The sequence below is a fragment of the Triturus cristatus genome, chromosome 11 (assembly GCF_964204655.1).
Source record: "Triturus cristatus chromosome 11, aTriCri1.1, whole genome shotgun sequence".
NCBI lineage: Eukaryota > Metazoa > Chordata > Amphibia > Caudata > Salamandridae > Triturus > Triturus cristatus.
In genome coordinates, this window is record NC_140594.1 from 1,138,700,273 (window position 1) to 1,138,723,954 (window position 23,682).

Here is a 23,682-nt window from a genome sequence, read left to right on the forward strand (position 1 = left end):
GCGTGCTGGGCCCATAACCCAGAGGTCGATGGATCAAAACCATCCTCTGCTATAATATTTCTTGTTTTTTCTTCTGAGGACCAATCTGTCATTTCCACGCTACCAGCAAGGAAAAGCGCAGGCTTGTGCTAGCTATGTGAGAAAAGACTTCTCAACTATCTGTCTCTGCTGAAATACAAGAGAGTGATCGCCAAAGGATCAACCCCATACTTTGAAAGTAAAGATACCCAATTATAAGCATAAATGACTGGTGGGACCGTCACACGTTTTTCTGGGCATGCTTTGAATGTCATTCTTGCCTTTTCGTTCTGCTCTTATCATTCTCCTGGGCATTTCATGGAAGGCAGTCTCTTTCTCTTCTCTGCTTTGCTTCCAATGCTGCCTAAATATGTTCATTTCCACTATTTGTACTACTGCTTTCCATTTCTTCTCTTCTGCACAGATTTGGCCTTGCTTTCAATCCCCAGTTCCTTACCCTCTACAAGAAACTTTCTACTGCTTTTCATGTTGGTATCTAAACCAAATGCACCATTAAAACTGGTGCAAGATAGTCATTGAACTCGGGGTTGTAATCTTTAGAACCGAGAGCACCCACATCATAGGGCGTTGGTGGTATAGTGGTGAGCATAGCTGCTTCCCAAGCAGTTGACCCGGGTTCGATTCCCGGCCAATGCAGTGCAAATTTGTATATGTTCTCCAAGCAGGATTTGTTTTAATGCAACATGTCACAAAACGGAAATATCATGAACAGATTAATCAGACGTTAAATTTTAAAAAAAATGAAATACTTAGGCAGGCATCTCGATCGCCCCATCTGCTACATTCATTGTCCTATTAGATGCTATTTTCCAAAAAGCAGAGTCACCACTCACATGTGCTGGTAATAAATATGTTGCGGGCGGTAGACAATGAAAGGGCTGAACCCCGACCAGACATTCTAACTCTAGCATCTCTATATTAAAAAGCATTTCTAGGCAATATCTAGCATGTGAATAAAAGTAGGCAAGATCCACCGATGAATCTGGCAAAAGTCCCCAACGATTTTGTGCACACTTGTTCTCTCACCTGAATGCAGCGCCACCTTGTAGCCATCGGATGTAACTGCAGCTCACAAAATGTTATATCAGAGAGCAAGTTGAGAGGACTCCAAGAGGCAGATGTCCATTGAAAGAGCCTCTCACGACAGCAGGAAGGTTGGATATTTCAAGATGGCAACATTTCCTGTCCAACGTCCTCAACGCTCCCAAACGCTCAAAAGCCTCACACCGGGCAAGCCCTCACCGGGTAGATCTCTGGCTCCCAGTTAAAATCAAATCCTGAGCATGCTAGCGCTAGGATCAAAGAGAGAGGAGAGGGTTAGAGAGCTGCTATCTTGGTAAAGGCCTGAAACTGCTAGTTCCCAAGAGGGTCTGCACTTTCAGTTATGACTGACTGTGAGACGAGAAGATGAAGATTTTCTGCACCCAGCATACATTGCAGCATGCTTAGGCAAATGAGGAGCGAGACCCACCAATCCCTCGCCACTTCGCTGAAAGCTCCTCATCTGCATAAAGAGAGCACTTTTACAAGGGAGCAGATTGGCGCAGCGGAAGCGTGCTGGGCCCATAACCCAGAGGTCGATGGATCGAAACCATCCTCTGCTAATGTTACTTGATTTTTCCTCTGAGGACCAATCTTTCATTTCCACGCTGCCAGCATGGAAAAACGCAGGCTTGTGCTAGCTAGGTGAGAAAAGACTTCTCAACTATCTGTCTCTGCTGAAATACAAGAAAGTGATCATCAAAGGATCAACCCCATACTTTGAAAGTGAAGATACCCAATTATAAGCATAAATGACTGGTGGGACCTTCACATGTTTTTCCGGGCACGCTTTGAATTTCATTCTTGCCTTTTTGTTCTGCACTTATCAATCTTCTGGGCATTTCATGGAAGGCACTCTCTTTCTCTTCGCTGCTTTGCTTCCAAAGCTGCCTGAAGATGCTCATATTCACTATTGGTGCTGCTTCTTTCCATTTCTTCTCTTCTGCACAGCTTTATCCTTGGTTTCAATTCCCAGTTTCTTACCGTCTGCAAGAAAATTTCCACTGCTTTTCATGTTGGTATCTAAACCAAATGCACCATTGAAGCTGGTGCAAGATAGTCACTGAACTCGGGGTTGTAATGTCTAGAACTGAGAGCACACATGTCAGAGAGCGTTGGTGGTATAGTGGTGAGCATAGCTGCCTTCCAAGCAGTTGACCCGGGTTCGATTCCCGGCCAACACAATGCAAATATTTATATATTCTCCAGGCAGGATATATTTTAATGCAATATGTCACAAAACGGAAATATCATAAACAGGTTAATCAGCCGGTATATAAAAAAAATAAACAAATACGTAGGCAGGCATCTCGATCGCCCCATCTGCTACATTCATTGTCCTAATATATACTATTTTCCATAAAGCAGAGTCACCACTCACATGTGCTGGTAATAAATATGTTGCAGGGGGCAGACAATAAAAGGGCCGAGCCCCGATCAGACATTATAACTCCAGCATCTCTAGGTTAAAAAGCATTTCTAGGCAATATCTAGCCTTTCAAAAAATTGGCAAGATCCCCTGATAAATCTAGCAAAAGTCCCAACGATTTTGTGCATACTTGTGCTCTCACCTGAATGCAGCGCCACCTTGTAGCCATCGGAGGTAACTGCGGCTCTCAAAATGTTTTATCAGAGGCCAAGTTGAGAGGACTCCAAGAAGCAGATGGCCACGGAAAGAGCCTCTGACTGCTGCAGAGCTCCTGTCCTGGTAAAGGCCTGAAACGGCTAGTGCCGAAGAGGGTCTGCACTTTCAATTATGACTGACTGTGAGAGGGGAAGATGAAGATTTTCTGCACTCAGCATACCTTGCGACATGCTTAGGCAAATGAGGAGCGAGACCCACCAATCCCTCGCCACTCCGCTGAAAGCTCCTCCTCTGCATAAAGAGAACACTTTGACAAGGGAGCAGAGTGGCGCAGCGGAAGCGTGCTGGGCCCATAACCCAGAGGTCGATGGATCGAAACCATCCTCTGCTATAATATTTCTTGTTTTTTCTTCTGAGGACCAATCTGTCATTTCCACGCTACCAGCAAGGAAAAGCGCAGGCTTGTGCTAGCTATGTGAGAAAAGACTTCTCAACTATCTGTCTCTGCTGAAATACAAGAGAGTGATCGCCAAAGGATCAACCCCATACTTTGAAAGTAAAGATACCCAATTATAAGCATAAATGACTGGTGGGACCGTCACACATTTTTCTGGGCATGCTTTGAATGTCATTCTTGCCTTTTCGTTCTGCTCTTATCATTCTCCTGGGCATTTCATGGAAGGCACTCTCTTTCTCTTCGCTTCTTTGCTTCCAATGCTGCCTAAATATGTTCATTTCCACTATTTGTACTACTGCTTTCCATTTCTTCTCTTCTGCACAGATTTGGCCTTGGTTTCAATCCCCAGTTCCTTACCCTCTACAAGAAACTTTCTACTGCTTTTCATGTTGGTATCTAAACCAAATGCACCATTGAAACTGGTGCAAGATAGTCATTGAACTCGGGGTTGTAATCTTTAGAACCGAGAGCACCCACATCATAGGGCGTTGGTGGTATAGTGGTGAGCATAGCTGCTTCCCAAGCAGTTAACCCGGGTTCGATTCCCGGCCAATGCAGTGCACATTTTTATATGTTCTCCAAGCAGGATTTGTTTTAATGCAACATGTCACAAAACGGAAATATCATGAACAGATTAATCAGACGTTAAATAAAAAAACAAAATGAAATACTTAGGCAGGCATCTTGATCGCCCCATCTGCTACATTCATTGTCCTATTAGATGCTATTTTCCAAAAAGCAGAGTCACCACTCACATGTGCTGGTAATAAATATGTTGCGGGCGGTAGACAATGAAAGGGCTGAACCCCGACCAGACATTCTAACTCTAGCATCTCTATATTAAAAAGCATTTCTAGGCAATATCTAGCATGTGAATAAAAGTAGGCAAGATCCACCGATGAATCTGGCAAAAGTCCCCAACGATTTTGTGCACACTTGTTCTCTCACCTGAATGCAGCGCCACCTTGTAGCCATCGGATGTAACTGCAGCTCACGAAATGTTATATCAGAGAGCAAGTTGAGAGGACTCCAAGAGGCAGATGTCCATGGAAAGAGCCTCTCACGACAGCAGGAAGGTTGGATATTTCAAGATGGCAACATTTCCTGTCCAACGTCCTCACGTCCCGAACGCTCCCAAACGCTCAAAAGCCTCACACCGGGCAAGCCCTCACCGGGTAGATCTCTGGCTCTCAGTTAAAATCAAATCCTGAGCATGCTAGCGCTCGGATCAAAGAGAGAGGAGATGGTTAGAGAGCTGCTATCTTGGTAAAGGCCTTTAACTGCTAGTTCCCAAGAGGGTCTGCACTTTCAGTTATGACTGACTGTGAGACGAGAAGATGAAGATTTTCTGCACCCAGCATACATTGCAGCATGCTTAGGCAAATGAGGAGCGAGACCCACCAATCCCTCGCCACTTCGCTGAAAGCTCCTCATCTGCATAAAGAGAACAGTTTTATAAGGGAGCAGAGTGGCGCAGCGGAAGCGTGCTGGGCCCATAACCCAGAGGTCGATGGATCGAAACCATCCTCTGCTAATGTTACTTGATTTTTCCTCTGAGGACCAATCTTTCATTTCCACGCTGCCAGCATGGAAAAACGCAGGCTTGTGCTAGCTAGGTGAGAAAAGACTTCTCAACTATCTGTCTCTGCTGAAATACAAGAAAGTGATCATCAAAGGATCAACCCCATACTTTGAAAGTGAAGATACCCAATTATAAGCATAAATGACTGGTGGGACCTTCACATGTTTTTCCGGGCACGCTTTGAATTTCATTCTTGCCTTTTTGTTCTGCACTTATCAATCTTCTGGGCATTTCATGGAAGGCACTCTCTTTCTCTTCGCTGCTTTGCTTCCAAAGCTGACTAAAGATGCTCATATTCACTATTGGTGCTGCTTCTTTCCATTTCTTCTCTTCTGCACAGCTTTATCCTTGGTCTCAATCCCCAGTTTCTTACCGTCTGCAAGAAAATTTCCACTGCTTTTCATGTTGGTATCTAAACCAAATGCACCATTGAAGCTGGTGCAAGATAGTCTCTGAACTCGGGGTTGTAATGTCTAGAACTGAGAGCACACATGTCAGAGAGCGTTGGTGGTATAGTGGTGAGCATAGCTGCCTTCCAAGCAGTTGACCCGGGTTCGATTCCCGGCCAACGCAATGCAAATATTTATATATTCTCCAGGCAGGATATATTTTAATGCAATATGTCACAAAACGGAAATATCATAAACAGGTTAATCAGCCGGTATATAAAAAAAATAAACAAATACGTAGGCAGGCATCTCGATCGCCCCATCTGCTAAATTCATTGTCCTAATATATACTATTTTCCATAAAGCAGAGTCACCACTCACATGTGCTGGTAATAAATATGTTGCAGGGGGCAGACAATGAAAGGGCCGAGCCCCGATCAGACATTATAACTCCAGCATCTCTAGGTTAAAAAGCATTTCTAGGCAATATCTAGCCTTTCAAAAAATTGGCAAGATCCCCCGATAAATCTAGCAAAAGTCCCAACGATTTTGTGCATACTTGTGCTCTCACCTGAATGCAGCGCCACCTTGTAGCCATCGGAGGTAACTGCGGCTCTCAAAATGTTTTATCAGAGGCCAAGTTGAGAGGACTCCAAGAAGCAGATGGCCACGGAAAGAGCCTCTGACTGCAGCAGGAAGGGTGGATACTTCAAATTGGCATAGTTTCCTGTCCAACGTCCTCTCACGTCCCAAACGCTCCCAAACGCGCAAAAGCCTCACATCGGGTAGATCTCTGGCTCTCAGGTAAAGCCAAATCCTGAGCATGCTAGCGCTAGGATCACAGAGAGAAGAGACGGTCAGAGAGCTCCTGTCCTGGTAAAGGCCTGAAACGGCTAGTGCCGAAGAGGGTCTGCACTTTCAGTTATGACTGACTGTGAGAGGGGAAGATGAATATTTTCTGCACCCAGCATACCTTGCGACATGCTTAGGCAAATGAGGAGAGAGCCCCACCAATCCCTTGCCACTCCGCTGAAAGCTCCTCCTCTGCATAAAGAAAACACTTTTACAAGGGAGCAGAGTGGCGCAGCGGAAGCGTGCTGGGCCCATAACCCAGAGGTCGATGGATCAAAACCATCCTCTGCTATAATATTTCTTGTTTTTTCTTCTGAGGACCAATCTGTCATTTCCACGCTACCAGCAAGGAAAAGCGCAGGCTTGTGCTAGCTATGTGAGAAAAGACTTCTCAAATATCTGTCTCTGCTGAAATACAAGAGAGTGATCGCCAAAGGATCAACCCCATACTTTGAAAGTAAAGATACCCAATTATAAGCATAAATGACTGGTGGGACCGTCACACGTTTTTCTGGGCATGCTTTGAATGTCATTCTTGCCTTTTCGTTCTGCTCTTATCATTCTCCTGGGCATTTCATGGCAGGCACTCTCTTTCTCTTCGCTTCTTTGCTTCCAATGCTGCCTAAATATGTTCATTTCCACTATTTGTACTACTGCTTTCCATTTCTTCTCTTCTGCACAGATTTGGCCTTGGTTTCAATCCCCAGTTCCTTATCCTCTACAAGAAACTTTCTACTGCTTTTCATGTTGGTATCTAAACCAAATGCACCATTGAAACTGGTGCAAGATAGTCATTGAACTCGGGGTTGTAATCTTTAGAACCGAGAGCACCCACATCATAGGGCGTTGGTGGTATAGTGGTGAGCATAGCTGCTTCCCAAGCAGTTGACCCGGGTTCGATTCCCGGCCAATGCAGTGCAAATTTTTATATGTTCTCCAAGCAGGATTTGTTTTAATGCAACATGTCACAAAACGGAAATATCATGAACAGATTAATCAGACGTTAAATTAAAAAAAAAATGAAATACTTAGGCAGGCATCTCGATCGCCCCAGCTGCTACATTCATTGTCCTATTAGATGCTATTTTCCAAAAAGCAGAGTCACCACTCACATGTGCTGGTAATAAATATGTTGCGGGCGGTAGACAATGAAAGGGCTGAACCCCGACCAGACATTCTAACTCTAGCATCTCTATATTAAAAAGCATTTCTAGGCAATATCTAACATGTGAATAAAAGTAGGCAAGATCCACCGATGAATCTGGCAAAAGTCCCCAACGATTTTGTGCACACTTGTTCTCTCACCTGAATGCAGCGCCACCTTCTATCCATCGGATGTAACTGCAGCTCACGAAATCTTATATCAGAGAGCAAGTTGAGAGGACTCCAAGAGGCAGATGTCCATGGAAAGAGCCTCTCACGACAGCAGGAAGGTTGGATATTTCAAGATGGCAACATTTCCTGTCCAACGTCCTCACGTCCCGAACGCTCCCAAACGCTCAAAAGCCTCACACCGGGCAAGCCCTCACCGGGTAGATCTCCGGCTCCCAGTTAAAATCAAATCCTGAGCATGCTAGCGCTCGGATCAAAGAGAGAGGAGAGGGTTAGAGAGCTGCTATCTTGGTAAAGGCCTGAAACTGCTAGTTCCCAAGAGGGTCTGCACTTTCAGTTATGACTGACTGTGAGACGAGAAGATGAAGATTTTCTGCACCCAGCATACATTGCAGCATGCTTAGGCAAATGAGGAGCGAGACCCACCAATCCCTCGCCACTTCGCTGAAAGCTCCTCATCTGCATAAAGAGAACAGTTTTACAAGGGAGCAGAGTGGCGCAGCGGAAGCGTGCTGGGCCCATAACCCAGAGGGCGATGGATCGAAACCATCCTCTGCTAATGTTACTTGATTTTTCCTCTGAGGACCAATCTTTCATTTCCACGCTGCCAGCATGGAAAAACGCAGGCTTGTGCTAGCTAGGTGAGAAAAGACTTCTCAACTATCTGTCTCTGCTGAAATACAAGAAAGTGATCATCAAAGGATCAACCCCATACTTTGAAAGTAAAGATACCCAATTATAAGCATAAATGACTGGTGGGACCTTCACATGTTTTTCCGGGCACGCTTTGAATTTCATTCTTGCCTTTTTGTTCTGCACTTATCAATCTTCTGGGCATTTCATGGAAGGCACTCTCTTTCTCTTCGCTGCTTTGCTTCCAAAGCTGCCTAAAGATGCTCATATTCACTATTGGTGCTGCTTCTTTCCATTTCTTCTCTTCTGCACAGCTTTATCCTTGGTTTCAATCCCCAGTTTCTTACCGTCTGCAAGAAAATTTCCACTGCTTTTCATGTTGGTATCTAAACCAAATGCACCATTGAAGCTGGTGCAAGATAGTCTCTGAACTCGGGGTTGTAATGTCTAGAACTGAGAGCACACATGTCAGAGAGTGTTGGTGGTATAGTGGTGAGCATAGCTGCCTTCCAAGCAGTTGACCCGGGTTCGATTCCCGGCCAACGCAATGCAAATATTTATATATTCTCCAGGCAGGATATATTTTAATGCAATATGTCACAAAACGGAAATATCATAAACAGGTTAATCAGCCGGTATATAAAAAAAATAAACAAATACGTAGGCAGGCATCTCGATCGCCCCATCTGCTACATTCATTGTCCTAATATATACTATTTTCCATAAAGCAGAGTCACCACTCACATGTGCTGGTAATAAATATGTTGCAGGGGGCAGACAATGAAAGGGCCGAGCCCCGATCAGACATTATAACTCCAGCATCTCTAGGTTAAAAAGCATTTCTAGGCAATATCTAGCCTTTCAAAAAATTGGCAAGATCCCCCGATAAATCTAGCAAAAGTCCCAACGATTTTGTGCATACTTGTGCTCTCACCTGAATGCAGCGCCACCTTGTAGCCATCGGAGGTAACTGCGGCTCTCAAAATGTTTTATCAGAGGCCAAGTTGAGAGGACTCCAAGAAGCAGATGGCCACGGAAAGAGCCTCTGACTGCAGCAGGAAGGGTGGATACTTCAAATTGGCATAGTTTCCTGTCCAACGTCCTCTCACGTCCCAAACGCTCCCAAACGCGCAAAAGCCTCACATCGGGTAGATCTCTGGCTCTCAGGTAAAGCCAAATCCTGAGCATGCTAGCGCTAGGATCACAGAGAGAAGAGAGGGTCAGAGAGCTCCTGTCCTGGTAAAGGCCTGAAACGGCTAGTGCCGAAGAGGGTCTGCACTTTCAGTTATGACTGACTGTGAGAGGGGAAGATGAAGATTTTCTGCACCCAGCATACCTTGCGACATGCTTAGGCAAATGAGGAGAGAGCCCCACCAATCCCTTGCCACTCCGCTGAAAGCTCCTCCTCTGCATAAAGAGAACACTTTTACAAGGGAGCAGAGTGGCGCAGCGGAAGCGTGCTGGGCCCATAACCCAGAGGTCGATGGATCGAAACCATCCTCTGCTATAATATTTCTTGTTTTTTCTTCTGAGGACCAATCTGTCATTTCCACGCTACCAGCAAGGAAAAGCGCAGGCTTGTGCTAGCTATGTGAGAAAAGACTTCTCAACTATCTGTCTCTGCTGAAATACAAGAGAGTGATCGCCAAAGGATCAACCCCATACTTTGAAAGTAAAGATACCCAATTATAAGCATAAATGACTGGTGGGACCGTCACACGTTTTTCTGGGCATGCTTTGAATGTCATTCTTGCCTTTTCGTTCTGCTCTTATCATTCTCCTGGGCATTTCATGGAAGGCAGTCTCTTTCTCTTCTCTGCTTTGCTTCCAATGCTGCCTAAATATGTTCATTTCCACTATTTGTACTACTGCTTTCCATTTCTTCTCTTCTGCACAGATTTGGCCTTGCTTTCAATCCCCAGTTCCTTACCCTCTACAAGAAACTTTCTACTGCTTTTCATGTTGGTATCTAAACCAAATGCACCATTAAAACTGGTGCAAGATAGTCATTGAACTCGGGGTTGTAATCTTTAGAACCGAGAGCACCCACATCATAGGGCGTTGGTGGTATAGTGGTGAGCATAGCTGCTTCCCAAGCAGTTGACCCGGGTTCGATTCCCGGCCAATGCAGTGCAAATTTGTATATGTTCTCCAAGCAGGATTTGTTTTAATGCAACATGTCACAAAACGGAAATATCATGAACAGATTAATCAGACGTTAAATTTTAAAAAAAATGAAATACTTAGGCAGGCATCTCGATCGCCCCATCTGCTACATTCATTGTCCTATTAGATGCTATTTTCCAAAAAGCAGAGTCACCACTCACATGTGCTGGTAATAAATATGTTGCGGGCGGTAGACAATGAAAGGGCTGAACCCCGACCAGACATTCTAACTCTAGCATCTCTATATTAAAAAGCATTTCTAGGCAATATCTAGCATGTGAATAAAAGTAGGCAAGATCCACCGATGAATCTGGCAAAAGTCCCCAACGATTTTGTGCACACTTGTTCTCTCACCTGAATGCAGCGCCACCTTGTAGCCATCGGATGTAACTGCAGCTCACAAAATGTTATATCAGAGAGCAAGTTGAGAGGACTCCAAGAGGCAGATGTCCATTGAAAGAGCCTCTCACGACAGCAGGAAGGTTGGATATTTCAAGATGGCAACATTTCCTGTCCAACGTCCTCAACGCTCCCAAACGCTCAAAAGCCTCACACCGGGCAAGCCCTCACCGGGTAGATCTCTGGCTCCCAGTTAAAATCAAATCCTGAGCATGCTAGCGCTAGGATCAAAGAGAGAGGAGAGGGTTAGAGAGCTGCTATCTTGGTAAAGGCCTGAAACTGCTAGTTCCCAAGAGGGTCTGCACTTTCAGTTATGACTGACTGTGAGACGAGAAGATGAAGATTTTCTGCACCCAGCATACATTGCAGCATGCTTAGGCAAATGAGGAGCGAGACCCACCAATCCCTCGCCACTTCGCTGAAAGCTCCTCATCTGCATAAAGAGAGCACTTTTACAAGGGAGCAGATTGGCGCAGCGGAAGCGTGCTGGGCCCATAACCCAGAGGTCGATGGATCGAAACCATCCTCTGCTAATGTTACTTGATTTTTCCTCTGAGGACCAATCTTTCATTTCCACGCTGCCAGCATGGAAAAACGCAGGCTTGTGCTAGCTAGGTGAGAAAAGACTTCTCAACTATCTGTCTCTGCTGAAATACAAGAAAGTGATCATCAAAGGATCAACCCCATACTTTGAAAGTGAAGATACCCAATTATAAGCATAAATGACTGGTGGGACCTTCACATGTTTTTCCGGGCACGCTTTGAATTTCATTCTTGCCTTTTTGTTCTGCACTTATCAATCTTCTGGGCATTTCATGGAAGGCACTCTCTTTCTCTTCGCTGCTTTGCTTCCAAAGCTGCCTGAAGATGCTCATATTCACTATTGGTGCTGCTTCTTTCCATTTCTTCTCTTCTGCACAGCTTTATCCTTGGTTTCAATTCCCAGTTTCTTACCGTCTGCAAGAAAATTTCCACTGCTTTTCATGTTGGTATCTAAACCAAATGCACCATTGAAGCTGGTGCAAGATAGTCACTGAACTCGGGGTTGTAATGTCTAGAACTGAGAGCACACATGTCAGAGAGCGTTGGTGGTATAGTGGTGAGCATAGCTGCCTTCCAAGCAGTTGACCCGGGTTCGATTCCCGGCCAACACAATGCAAATATTTATATATTCTCCAGGCAGGATATATTTTAATGCAATATGTCACAAAACGGAAATATCATAAACAGGTTAATCAGCCGGTATATAAAAAAAATAAACAAATACGTAGGCAGGCATCTCGATCGCCCCATCTGCTACATTCATTGTCCTAATATATACTATTTTCCATAAAGCAGAGTCACCACTCACATGTGCTGGTAATAAATATGTTGCAGGGGGCAGACAATAAAAGGGCCGAGCCCCGATCAGACATTATAACTCCAGCATCTCTAGGTTAAAAAGCATTTCTAGGCAATATCTAGCCTTTCAAAAAATTGGCAAGATCCCCTGATAAATCTAGCAAAAGTCCCAACGATTTTGTGCATACTTGTGCTCTCACCTGAATGCAGCGCCACCTTGTAGCCATCGGAGGTAACTGCGGCTCTCAAAATGTTTTATCAGAGGCCAAGTTGAGAGGACTCCAAGAAGCAGATGGCCACGGAAAGAGCCTCTGACTGCTGCAGAGCTCCTGTCCTGGTAAAGGCCTGAAACGGCTAGTGCCGAAGAGGGTCTGCACTTTCAATTATGACTGACTGTGAGAGGGGAAGATGAAGATTTTCTGCACTCAGCATACCTTGCGACATGCTTAGGCAAATGAGGAGCGAGACCCACCAATCCCTCGCCACTCCGCTGAAAGCTCCTCCTCTGCATAAAGAGAACACTTTGACAAGGGAGCAGAGTGGCGCAGCGGAAGCGTGCTGGGCCCATAACCCAGAGGTCGATGGATCGAAACCATCCTCTGCTATAATATTTCTTGTTTTTTCTTCTGAGGACCAATCTGTCATTTCCACGCTACCAGCAAGGAAAAGCGCAGGCTTGTGCTAGCTATGTGAGAAAAGACTTCTCAACTATCTGTCTCTGCTGAAATACAAGAGAGTGATCGCCAAAGGATCAACCCCATACTTTGAAAGTAAAGATACCCAATTATAAGCATAAATGACTGGTGGGACCGTCACACATTTTTCTGGGCATGCTTTGAATGTCATTCTTGCCTTTTCGTTCTGCTCTTATCATTCTCCTGGGCATTTCATGGAAGGCACTCTCTTTCTCTTCGCTTCTTTGCTTCCAATGCTGCCTAAATATGTTCATTTCCACTATTTGTACTACTGCTTTCCATTTCTTCTCTTCTGCACAGATTTGGCCTTGGTTTCAATCCCCAGTTCCTTACCCTCTACAAGAAACTTTCTACTGCTTTTCATGTTGGTATCTAAACCAAATGCACCATTGAAACTGGTGCAAGATAGTCATTGAACTCGGGGTTGTAATCTTTAGAACCGAGAGCACCCACATCATAGGGCGTTGGTGGTATAGTGGTGAGCATAGCTGCTTCCCAAGCAGTTAACCCGGGTTCGATTCCCGGCCAATGCAGTGCACATTTTTATATGTTCTCCAAGCAGGATTTGTTTTAATGCAACATGTCACAAAACGGAAATATCATGAACAGATTAATCAGACGTTAAATAAAAAAACAAAATGAAATACTTAGGCAGGCATCTTGATCGCCCCATCTGCTACATTCATTGTCCTATTAGATGCTATTTTCCAAAAAGCAGAGTCACCACTCACATGTGCTGGTAATAAATATGTTGCGGGCGGTAGACAATGAAAGGGCTGAACCCCGACCAGACATTCTAACTCTAGCATCTCTATATTAAAAAGCATTTCTAGGCAATATCTAGCATGTGAATAAAAGTAGGCAAGATCCACCGATGAATCTGGCAAAAGTCCCCAACGATTTTGTGCACACTTGTTCTCTCACCTGAATGCAGCGCCACCTTGTAGCCATCGGATGTAACTGCAGCTCACGAAATGTTATATCAGAGAGCAAGTTGAGAGGACTCCAAGAGGCAGATGTCCATGGAAAGAGCCTCTCACGACAGCAGGAAGGTTGGATATTTCAAGATGGCAACATTTCCTGTCCAACGTCCTCACGTCCCGAACGCTCCCAAACGCTCAAAAGCCTCACACCGGGCAAGCCCTCACCGGGTAGATCTCTGGCTCTCAGTTAAAATCAAATCCTGAGCATGCTAGCGCTCGGATCAAAGAGAGAGGAGATGGTTAGAGAGCTGCTATCTTGGTAAAGGCCTTTAACTGCTAGTTCCCAAGAGGGTCTGCACTTTCAGTTATTACTGACTGTGAGACGAGAAGATGAAGATTTTCTGCACCCAGCATACATTGCAGCATGCTTAGGCAAATGAGGAGCGAGACCCACCAATCCCTCGCCACTTCGCTGAAAGCTCCTCATCTGCATAAAGAGAACAGTTTTATAAGGGAGCAGAGTGGCGCAGCGGAAGCGTGCTGGGCCCATAACCCAGAGGTCGATGGATCGAAACCATCCTCTGCTAATGTTACTTGATTTTTCCTCTGAGGACCAATCTTTCATTTCCACGCTGCCAGCATGGAAAAACGCAGGCTTGTGCTAGCTAGGTGAGAAAAGACTTCTCAACTATCTGTCTCTGCTGAAATACAAGAAAGTGATCATCAAAGGATCAACCCCATACTTTGAAAGTGAAGATACCCAATTATAAGCATAAATGACTGGTGGGACCTTCACATGTTTTTCCGGGCACGCTTTGAATTTCATTCTTGCCTTTTTGTTCTGCACTTATCAATCTTCTGGGCATTTCATGGAAGGCACTCTCTTTCTCTTCGCTGCTTTGCTTCCAAAGCTGACTAAAGATGCTCATATTCACTATTGGTGCTGCTTCTTTCCATTTCTTCTCTTCTGCACAGCTTTATCCTTGGTCTCAATCCCCAGTTTCTTACCGTCTGCAAGAAAATTTCCACTGCTTTTCATGTTGGTATCTAAACCAAATGCACCATTGAAGCTGGTGCAAGATAGTCTCTGAACTCGGGGTTGTAATGTCTAGAACTGAGAGCACACATGTCAGAGAGCGTTGGTGGTATAGTGGTGAGCATAGCTGCCTTCCAAGCAGTTGACCCGGGTTCGATTCCCGGCCAACGCAATGCAAATATTTATATATTCTCCAGGCAGGATATATTTTAATGCAATATGTCACAAAACGGAAATATCATAAACAGGTTAATCAGCCGGTATATAAAAAAAATAAACAAATACGTAGGCAGGCATCTCGATCGCCCCATCTGCTAAATTCATTGTCCTAATATATACTATTTTCCATAAAGCAGAGTCACCACTCACATGTGCTGGTAATAAATATGTTGCAGGGGGCAGACAATGAAAGGGCCGAGCCCCGATCAGACATTATAACTCCAGCATCTCTAGGTTAAAAAGCATTTCTAGGCAATATCTAGCCTTTCAAAAAATTGGCAAGATCCCCCGATAAATCTAGCAAAAGTCCCAACGATTTTGTGCATACTTGTGCTCTCACCTGAATGCAGCGCCACCTTGTAGCCATCGGAGGTAACTGCGGCTCTCAAAATGTTTTATCAGAGGCCAAGTTGAGAGGACTCCAAGAAGCAGATGGCCACGGAAAGAGCCTCTGACTGCAGCAGGAAGGGTGGATACTTCAAATTGGCATAGTTTCCTGTCCAACGTCCTCTCACGTCCCAAACGCTCCCAAACGCGCAAAAGCCTCACATCGGGTAGATCTCTGGCTCTCAGGTAAAGCCAAATCCTGAGCATGCTAGCGCTAGGATCACAGAGAGAAGAGACGGTCAGAGAGCTCCTGTCCTGGTAAAGGCCTGAAACGGCTAGTGCCGAAGAGGGTCTGCACTTTCAGTTATGACTGACTGTGAGAGGGGAAGATGAATATTTTCTGCACCCAGCATACCTTGCGACATGCTTAGGCAAATGAGGAGAGAGCCCCACCAATCCCTTGCCACTCCGCTGAAAGCTCCTCCTCTGCATAAAGAAAACACTTTTACAAGGGAGCAGAGTGGCGCAGCGGAAGCGTGCTGGGCCCATAACCCAGAGGTCGATGGATCAAAACCATCCTCTGCTATAATATTTCTTGTTTTTTCTTCTGAGGACCAATCTGTCATTTCCACGCTACCAGCAAGGAAAAGCGCAGGCTTGTGCTAGCTATGTGAGAAAAGACTTCTCAAATATCTGTCTCTGCTGAAATACAAGAGAGTGATCGCCAAAGGATCAACCCCATACTTTGAAAGTAAAGATACCCAATTATAAGCATAAATGACTGGTGGGACCGTCACACGTTTTTCTGGGCATGCTTTGAATGTCATTCTTGCCTTTTCGTTCTGCTCTTATCATTCTCCTGGGCATTTCATGGCAGGCACTCTCTTTCTCTTCGCTGCTTTGCTTCCAATGCTGCCTAAATATGTTCATTTCCACTATTTGTACTACTGCTTTCCATTTCTTCTCTTCTGCACAGATTTGGCCTTGGTTTCAATCCCCAGTTCCTTACCCTCTACAAGAAACTTTCTACTGCTTTTCATGTTGGTATCTAAACCAAATGCACCATTGAAACTGCTGCAAGATAGTCATTGAACTCGGGGTTGTAATCTTTAGAACCGAGAGCACCCACATCATAGGGCGTTGGTGGTATAGTGGTGAGCATAGCTGCTTCCCAAGCAGTTGACCCGGGTTCGATTCCCAGCCAATGCAGTGCAACTTTTTATATGTTCTCCAAGCAGGATTTGTTTTAATGCAACATGTCACAAAACGGAAATATCATGAACAGATTAATCAGACGTTAAATTTAAAAAAAAATGATATACTTAGGCAGGCATCTCGATCGCCCCATCTGCTACATTCATTGTCCTATTAGATGCTATTTTCCAAAAAGCAGAGTCACCACTCACATGTGCTGGTAATAAATATGTTGCGGGCGGTAGACAATGAAAGGGCTGAACCCCGACCAGACATTCTAACTCTAGCATCTCTATATTAAAAAGCATTTCTAGGCAATATCTAGCATGTGAATAAAAGTAGGCAAGATCCACCGATGAATCTGGCAAAAGTCCCCAACGATTTTGTGATCACTTGTTCTCTCACCTGAATGCAGCGCCACCTTGTAGCCATCAGATGTAACTGCAGCTCACAAAATGTTATATCAGAGAGCAAGTTGAGAGGACTCCAAGAGGCAGATGTCCATGGAAAGAGCCTCTCACGACAGCAGGAAGGTTGGATATTTCAAGATGGCAACATTTCCTGTCCAACGTCCTCAACGCTCCCAAACGCTCAAAAGCCTCACACCGGGCAAGCCCTCACCGGGTAGATCTCTGGCTCCCAGTTAAAATCAAATCCTGAGCATGCTAGCGCTAGGATCAACGAGAGAGGAGAGGGTTAGAGAGCTGCTATCTTGGTAAAGGCCTGAAACTGCTAGTTCCCAAGAGGGTCTGCACTTTCAGTTATGACTGACTGTGAGACGAGAAGATGAAGATTTTCTGCACCCAGCATACATTGCAGCATGCTTAGGCAAATGAGGAGCGAGACCCACCAATCCCTCGCCACTTCGCTGAAAGCTCCTCATCTGCATAAAGAGAGCACTTTTACAAGGGAGCAGAGTGGCGCAGCGGAAGCGTGCTGGGCCCATAACCCAGAGGTCGATGGATCGAAACCATCCTCTGCTAATGTTACTTGATTTTTCCTCTGAGGACCAATCTTTCATTTCCACGCTGCCAGCATGGAAAAACGCAGGCTTGTGCTAGCTAGGTGAGAAAAGACTTCTCAACTATCTGTCTCTGCTGAAATACAAGAAAGTGATCATCAAAGGATCAACCCCACACTTTGAAAGTAAAGATAACCAATTATAAGCATAAATGACTGGTGGGACCTTCACATGTTTTTCCGGGCACGCTTTGAATTTCATTCTTGCCTTTTTGTTCTGCACTTATCAATCTTCTGGGCATTTCATGGAAGGCACTCTCTTTCTCTTCGCTGCTTTGCTTCCAAAGCTGCCTAAAGATGCTCATATTCACTATTGGTGCTGCTTCTTTCCATTTCTTCTCTTCTGCACAGCTTTATCCTTGGTTTCAATTCCCAGTTTCTTACCGTCTGCAAGAAAATTTCCACTGCTTTTCATGTTGGTATCTAAACCAAATGCACCATTGAAGCTGGTGCAAGATATTCACTGAACTCGGGGTTGTAATGTCTAGAACTGAGAGCACACATGTCAGAGAGCGTTGGTGGTATAGTGGTGAGCATAGCTGCCTTCCAAGCAGTTGACCCGGGTTCGATTCCCGGCCAACGCAATGCAAATATTTATATATTCTCCAGGCAGGATATATTTTAATGCAATATGTCACAAAACGGAAATATCATAAACAGGTTAATCAGCCGGTATATAAAAAAAATAAACAAATACGTAGGCAGGCATCTCGATCGCCCCATCTGCTACATTCATTGTCCTAATATATACTATTTTCCATAAAGCAGAGTCACCACTCACATGTGCTGGTAATAAATATGTTGCAGGGGGCAGACAATGAAAGGGCCGAGCCCCGATCAGACATTATAACTCCAGCATCTCTAGGTTAAAAAGCATTTCTAGGCAATATCTAGCCTTTCAAAAAATTGGCAAGATCCCCTGATAAATCTAGCAAAAGTCCCAACGATTTTGTGCATACTTGTATTCTCACCTGAATGCAGCGCCACCTTGTAGCCATCGGAGGTAACTGCGGCTCTCAAAATGTTTTATCAGAGGCCAAGTTGAGAGGACTCCAAGAAGCAGATGGCCACGGAAAGAGCCTCTGACTGCAGCAGGAAGGGTGGATACTTCAAATTGGCATAGTTTCCTGTCCAACGTCCTCTCACGTCCCAAACGCTCCCAAACGCACAAAAGCCTCACACCGGGTAGATCTCTGGCTCTCAGGTAAAGCCAAATCCTGAGCATGCTAGCGCTAGGATCACAGAGAGAAGAGAGGGTCAGAGAGCTCCTGTCCTGGTAAAGGCCTGAAACGGCTAGTGCCGAAGAGGGTCTGCACTTTCAGTTATGACTGACTGTGAGAGGGGAAGATGAAGATTTTCTGCACTCAGCATACCTTGCGACATGCTTAGGCAAATGAGGAGAGAGCCCCATCAATCCCTTGCCACTCCGCTGAAAGCTCCTCCTCTGCATAAAGAGAACACTTTTACAAGGGAGCAGATTGGCGCAGCGGAAGCGTGCTGGGCCCATAACCCAGAGGTCGATGGATCGAAACCATCCTCTGCTATAATATTTCTTGTTTTTTCTTCTGAGGACCAATCTGTCATTTCCACGCTACCAGCAAGGAAAAGCGCAGGCTTTTGCTAGCTATGTGAGAAAAGACTTCTCAAATATGTGTCTCTGCTGAAATACAAGAGAGTGATCGCCAAAGGATCAACCCCATACTTTGAAAGTAAAGATACCCAATTATAAGCATAAATGACTGGTGGGACCGTCACACGTTTTTCTGGGCATGCTTTGAATGTCATTCTTGCCTTTTCGTTCTGCTCTTATCATTCTCCTGGGCATTTCATGGAAGGCACTCTCTTTCTCTTCGCTGCTTTGCTTCCAATGCTGCCTAAATATGTTCATTTCCACTATTTGTACTACTGCTTTCCATTTCTTCTCTTCTGCACAGATTTGGCCTTGGTTTCAATCCCCAGTTCCTTACCCTCTACAAGAAACTTTCTACTGCTTTTCATGTTGGTATCTAAACCAAATGCACCATTGAAACTGGTGCAAGATAGTCATTGAACTCGGGGTTGTAATCTTTAGAACCGAGAGCACCCACATCATAGGGCGTTGGTGGTATAGTGGTGAGCATAGCTGCTTCCCAAGCAATTGACCCGGGTTCGATTCCCGGCCAATGCAGTGCAAATTTTTATATGTTCTCCAAGCAGGATTTGTTTTAATGCAACATGTCACAAAACGGAAATATCATGAACAGATTAATCAGACGTTAAATTTAAAAAAAAATGAAATACTTAGGCAGGCATCTCGATCGCCCCATCTGCTACATTCATTGTCCTATTAGATGCTATTTTCCAAAAAGCAGAGTCACCACTCACATGTGCTGGTAATAAATATGTTGCGGGCGGTAGACAATGAAAGGGCTGAACCCCGACCAGACATTCTAACTCTAGCATCTCTATATTAAAAAGCATTTCTAGGCAATATCTAGCATGTGAATAAAAGTAGGCAAGATCCACCGATGAATCTGGCAAAAGTCCCCAACGATTTTGTGCACACTTGTTCTCTCACCTGAATGCAGCGCCACCTTGTAGCCATCGGATGTAACTGCAGCTCACAAAATGTTATATCAGAGAGCAAGTTGAGAGGACTCCAAGAGGCAGATGTCCATGGAAAGAGCCTCTCACGACAGCAGGAAGGTTGGATATTTCAAGATGGCAACATTTCCTGTCCAACGTCCTCCAGTCCCGAACGCTCCCAAACGCTCAAAAGCCTCGCCCTCACCGGGTAGATCTCTGGCTCCCAGTTAAAATCAAATCCTGAGCTTGCTAGCGCTAGGATCAAAGAGAGAGGAGAGGGTTAGAGAGCTGCTATCTTGGTAAAGGCCTGAAACTGCTAGTTCCCAAGAGGGTCTGCACTTTCAGTTATGACTGACTGTGAGACGAGAAGATGAAGATTTTCTGCACCCAGCATACATTGCAGCATGCTTAGGCAAATGAGGAGCGAGACCCACCAATCCCTCGCCACTTCGCTGAAAGCTCCTCATCTGCATAAAGAGAACACTTTTGCAAGGGAGCAGAGTGGCGCAGCGGAAGCGTGCTGGGCCCATAACCCAGAGGTCGATGGATCGAAACCATCCTCTGCTAATGTTACTTGATTTTTCCTCTGAGGACCAATCTTTCATTTCCACGCTGCCAGCATGGAAAAACGCAGGCTTGTGCTAGCTAGGTGAGAAAAGACTTCTCAACTATCTGTCTCTGCTGAAATACAAGAAAGTGATCATCAAAGGATCAACCCCATACTTTGAAAGTAAAGATACCCAATTATAAGCATAAATGACTGGTGGGACCTTCACATGTTTTTCCGGGCACGCTTTGAATTTCATTCTTGCCTTTTTGTTCTGCACTTATCAATCTTCTGGGCATTTCATGGAAGGCACTCTCTTTCTCTTCGCTGCTTTGCTTCCAAAGCTGCCTAAAGATGCTCATATTCACTATTGGTGCTGCTTCTTTCCATTTCTTCTCTTCTGCACAGCTTTATCCTTGGTTTCAATTCCCAGTTTCTTACCGTCTGCAAGAAAATTTCCACTGCTTTTCATGTTGGTATCTAAACCAAATGCACCATTGAAGCTGGTGCAAGACAGTCACTGAACTCGGGGTTGTAATGTCTAGAACTGAGAGCACACATGTCAGAGAGCGTTGGTGGTATAGTGGTGAGCATAGCTGCCTTCCAAGCAGTTGACCTGGGTTCGATTCCCGGCCAACACAATGCAAATATTTATATATTCTCCAGGCAGGATATATTTTAATGCAATATGTCACAACACGGAAATATCATAAACAGGTTAATCAGCCGGTATATAAAAAAAATAAACAAATACGTAGGCAGGCATCTCGATCGCCCCATCTGCTACATTCATTGTCCTAATATATACTATTTTCCATAAAGCAGAGTCACCACTCACATGTGCTGGTAATAAATATTTTGCAGGGGGCAGACAATGAAAGGGCCGAGCCCCGATCAGACATTATAACTCCAGCATCTCTAGGTTAAAAAGCATTTCTAGGCAATATCTAGCCTTTCAAAAAATTGGCAAGATCCCCCGATAAATCTTGCAAAAGTCCCAACGATTTTGTGCATACTTGTGCTCTCACCTGAATGCAGCGCCACCTTGTAGCCATCGGAGGTAACTGCGGCTCTCAAAATGTTTTATCAGAGGCCAAGTTGAGAGGACTCCAAGAAGCAGATGGCCACGGAAAGAGCCTCTGACTGCAGCAGGAAGGGTGGATACTTCAAATTGGCATAGTTTCCTGTCCAACGTCCTCTCACATCCCAAACGCTCCCAAACGCACAAAAGCCTCACACCGGGTAGATCTCTGGCTCTCAGGTAAAGCCAAATCCTGAGCATGCTAGCGCTAGGATCACAGAGAGAAGAGAGGGTCAGAGAGCTCCTGTCCTGGTAAAGGCCTGAAACGTCTAGTGCCGAAGAGGGTCTGCACTTTCAGTTATGACTGACTGTGAGAGGGGAAGATGAAGATTTTCTGCACCCAGCATACCTTGCGACATGCTTAGGCAAATGAGGAGAGAGCCCCACCAATCCCTTGCCACTCCGCTGAAAGCTCCTCCTCTGCATAAAGAGAACACTTTTACAAGGGAGCAGAGTGGCGCAGCGGAAGCGTGCTGGGCCCATAACCCAGAAGTCGATGGATCGAAACCATCCTATGCTATAATATTTCTTGTTTTTTCTTCTGAGGACCAATCTGTCATTTCCACGCTACCAGCAAGGAAAAGCGCAGGCTTGTGCTAGCTATGTGAGAAAAGACTTCTCAACTATCTGTCTCTGCTGAAATACAAGAGAGTGATCGCCAAAGGATCAACCCCATACTTTGAAAGTAAAGATACCCAATTATAAGCATAAATGACTGGTGGGACCGTCACACGTTTTTCTGGGCATGCTTTGAATGTCATTCTTGCCTTTTCGTTCTGCTCTTATCATTCTCCAGGGCATTTCATGGAAGGCACTCTCTTTCTCTTCGCTGCTTTGCTTCCAATGCTGCCTAAATATGTTCATTTCCACTATTTGTACTACTGCTTTCCATTTCTTCTCTTCTGCACAGATTTGGCCTTGGTTTCAATCCCCAGTTCCTTACCCTCTACAAGAAACTTTCTACTGCTTTTCATGTTGGTATCTAAACCAAATGCACCATTGAAACTGGTGCAAGATAGTCATTGAACTCAGGGTTGTAATCTTTAGAACCGAGAGCACCCACATCATAGGGCGTTGGTGGTATAGTGGTGAGCATAGCTGCTTCCCAAGCAGTTGACCGGGGTTCGATTCCCGGCCAATGCAGTGCAAATTTTTATATGTTCTCCAAGCAGGATTTGTTTTAATGCAACATGTCACAAAACGGAAATATCATGAACAGATTAATCAGACGTTAAATTAAAAAAAAAATGAAATACTTAGGCAGGCATCTCGATCGCCCCATCTGCTACATTCATTGTCCTATTAGATGCTATTTTCCAAAAAGCAGAGTCACCACTCACATGTGCTGGTAATAAATATGTTGCGGGCGGTAGACAATGAAAGGGCTGAACCCCGACCAGACATTCTAACTCTAGCATCTCTATATTAAAAAGCATTTCTAGGCAATATCTAGCATGTGAATAAAAGTAGGCAAGATCCACCGATGAATCTGGCAAAAGTCCCCAACGATTTTGTGCACACTTGTTCTCTCACCTGAATGCAGCGCCATCTTGTAGCCATCGGATGTAACTGCAGCTCACAAAATGTTATATCAGAGAGCAAGTTGAGAGGACTCCAAGAGGCAGATGTCCATGGAAAGAGCCTCTCACGACAGCAGGAAGGTTGGATATTTCAAGATGGCAACATTTCCTGTCCAACGTCCTCACGTCCCGAACGCTCAAAAGCCTCACACCGGGCAAGCCCTCACCGGGTAGATCTCTGGCTCCCAGTTAAAATCAAATCCTGAGCATGCTAGCGCTAGGATCAAAGAGAGAGGAGAGGGTTAGAGAGCTGCTATCTTGGTAAAGGCCTGAAACTGCTAGTTCCCAAGAGGGTCTGCACTTTGAGTTATGACTGACTGTGAGACGAGAAGATGAAGATTTTCTGCACCCAGCATACATTGCAGCATGCTTAGGCAAATGAGGAGCGAGACCCACCAATCCCTCGCCACTTCGCTGAAAGCTCCTCCTCTGCATAAAGAGAACACTTTTACAAGGGAGCAGAGTGGCGCAGCGGAAGCGTGCTGGGCCCATAACCCAGAGGTCGATGGATCGAAACCATCCTCTGCTAATGTTACTTGATTTTTCCTCTGAGGACCAATCATTCATTTCCACGCTGCCAGCATGGAAAAACGCAGGCTTGTGCTAGCTAGGTGAGAAAAGACTTCTCAACTATCTGTCTCTGCTGAAATACAAGAAAGTGATCATCAAAGGATCAACC

General features: G+C 45.0%; 10 non-coding genes across 10 annotated transcripts; all 10 read left to right on the forward strand.

Annotated features, from left to right (window-relative positions):
• Window positions 1–603: 603 nt before the first annotated feature.
• On the forward strand, window positions 604–675 carry TRNAG-CCC (transfer RNA glycine (anticodon CCC)). The gene has a single exon. It is a non-coding gene; the product is annotated as a tRNA-Gly (tRNA).
• Window positions 676–2,192: 1,517 nt separating this feature from the next.
• TRNAG-UCC (transfer RNA glycine (anticodon UCC)) lies at window positions 2,193–2,264 on the forward strand. Its single transcript has one exon. It is a non-coding gene; the product is annotated as a tRNA-Gly (tRNA).
• Window positions 2,265–3,607: 1,343 nt separating this feature from the next.
• TRNAG-CCC (transfer RNA glycine (anticodon CCC)) lies at window positions 3,608–3,679 on the forward strand. Its single transcript has one exon. It is a non-coding gene; the product is annotated as a tRNA-Gly (tRNA).
• A 1,526-nt stretch (window positions 3,680–5,205) lies between these two features.
• TRNAG-UCC (transfer RNA glycine (anticodon UCC)) lies at window positions 5,206–5,277 on the forward strand. The gene has a single exon. It is a non-coding gene; the product is annotated as a tRNA-Gly (tRNA).
• Window positions 5,278–6,788: 1,511 nt separating this feature from the next.
• On the forward strand, window positions 6,789–6,860 carry TRNAG-CCC (transfer RNA glycine (anticodon CCC)). Its single transcript has one exon. It is a non-coding gene; the product is annotated as a tRNA-Gly (tRNA).
• Window positions 6,861–9,968: 3,108 nt separating this feature from the next.
• TRNAG-CCC (transfer RNA glycine (anticodon CCC)) lies at window positions 9,969–10,040 on the forward strand. Its single transcript has one exon. It is a non-coding gene; the product is annotated as a tRNA-Gly (tRNA).
• A 1,517-nt stretch (window positions 10,041–11,557) lies between these two features.
• TRNAG-UCC (transfer RNA glycine (anticodon UCC)) lies at window positions 11,558–11,629 on the forward strand. Its single transcript has one exon. It is a non-coding gene; the product is annotated as a tRNA-Gly (tRNA).
• A 1,343-nt stretch (window positions 11,630–12,972) lies between these two features.
• TRNAG-CCC (transfer RNA glycine (anticodon CCC)) lies at window positions 12,973–13,044 on the forward strand. Its single transcript has one exon. It is a non-coding gene; the product is annotated as a tRNA-Gly (tRNA).
• Window positions 13,045–14,570: 1,526 nt separating this feature from the next.
• TRNAG-UCC (transfer RNA glycine (anticodon UCC)) lies at window positions 14,571–14,642 on the forward strand. Its single transcript has one exon. It is a non-coding gene; the product is annotated as a tRNA-Gly (tRNA).
• A 3,100-nt stretch (window positions 14,643–17,742) lies between these two features.
• Window positions 17,743–17,814, forward strand: TRNAG-UCC (transfer RNA glycine (anticodon UCC)). The gene has a single exon. It is a non-coding gene; the product is annotated as a tRNA-Gly (tRNA).
• The last annotated feature ends 5,868 nt before the right edge of the window (window positions 17,815–23,682 follow it).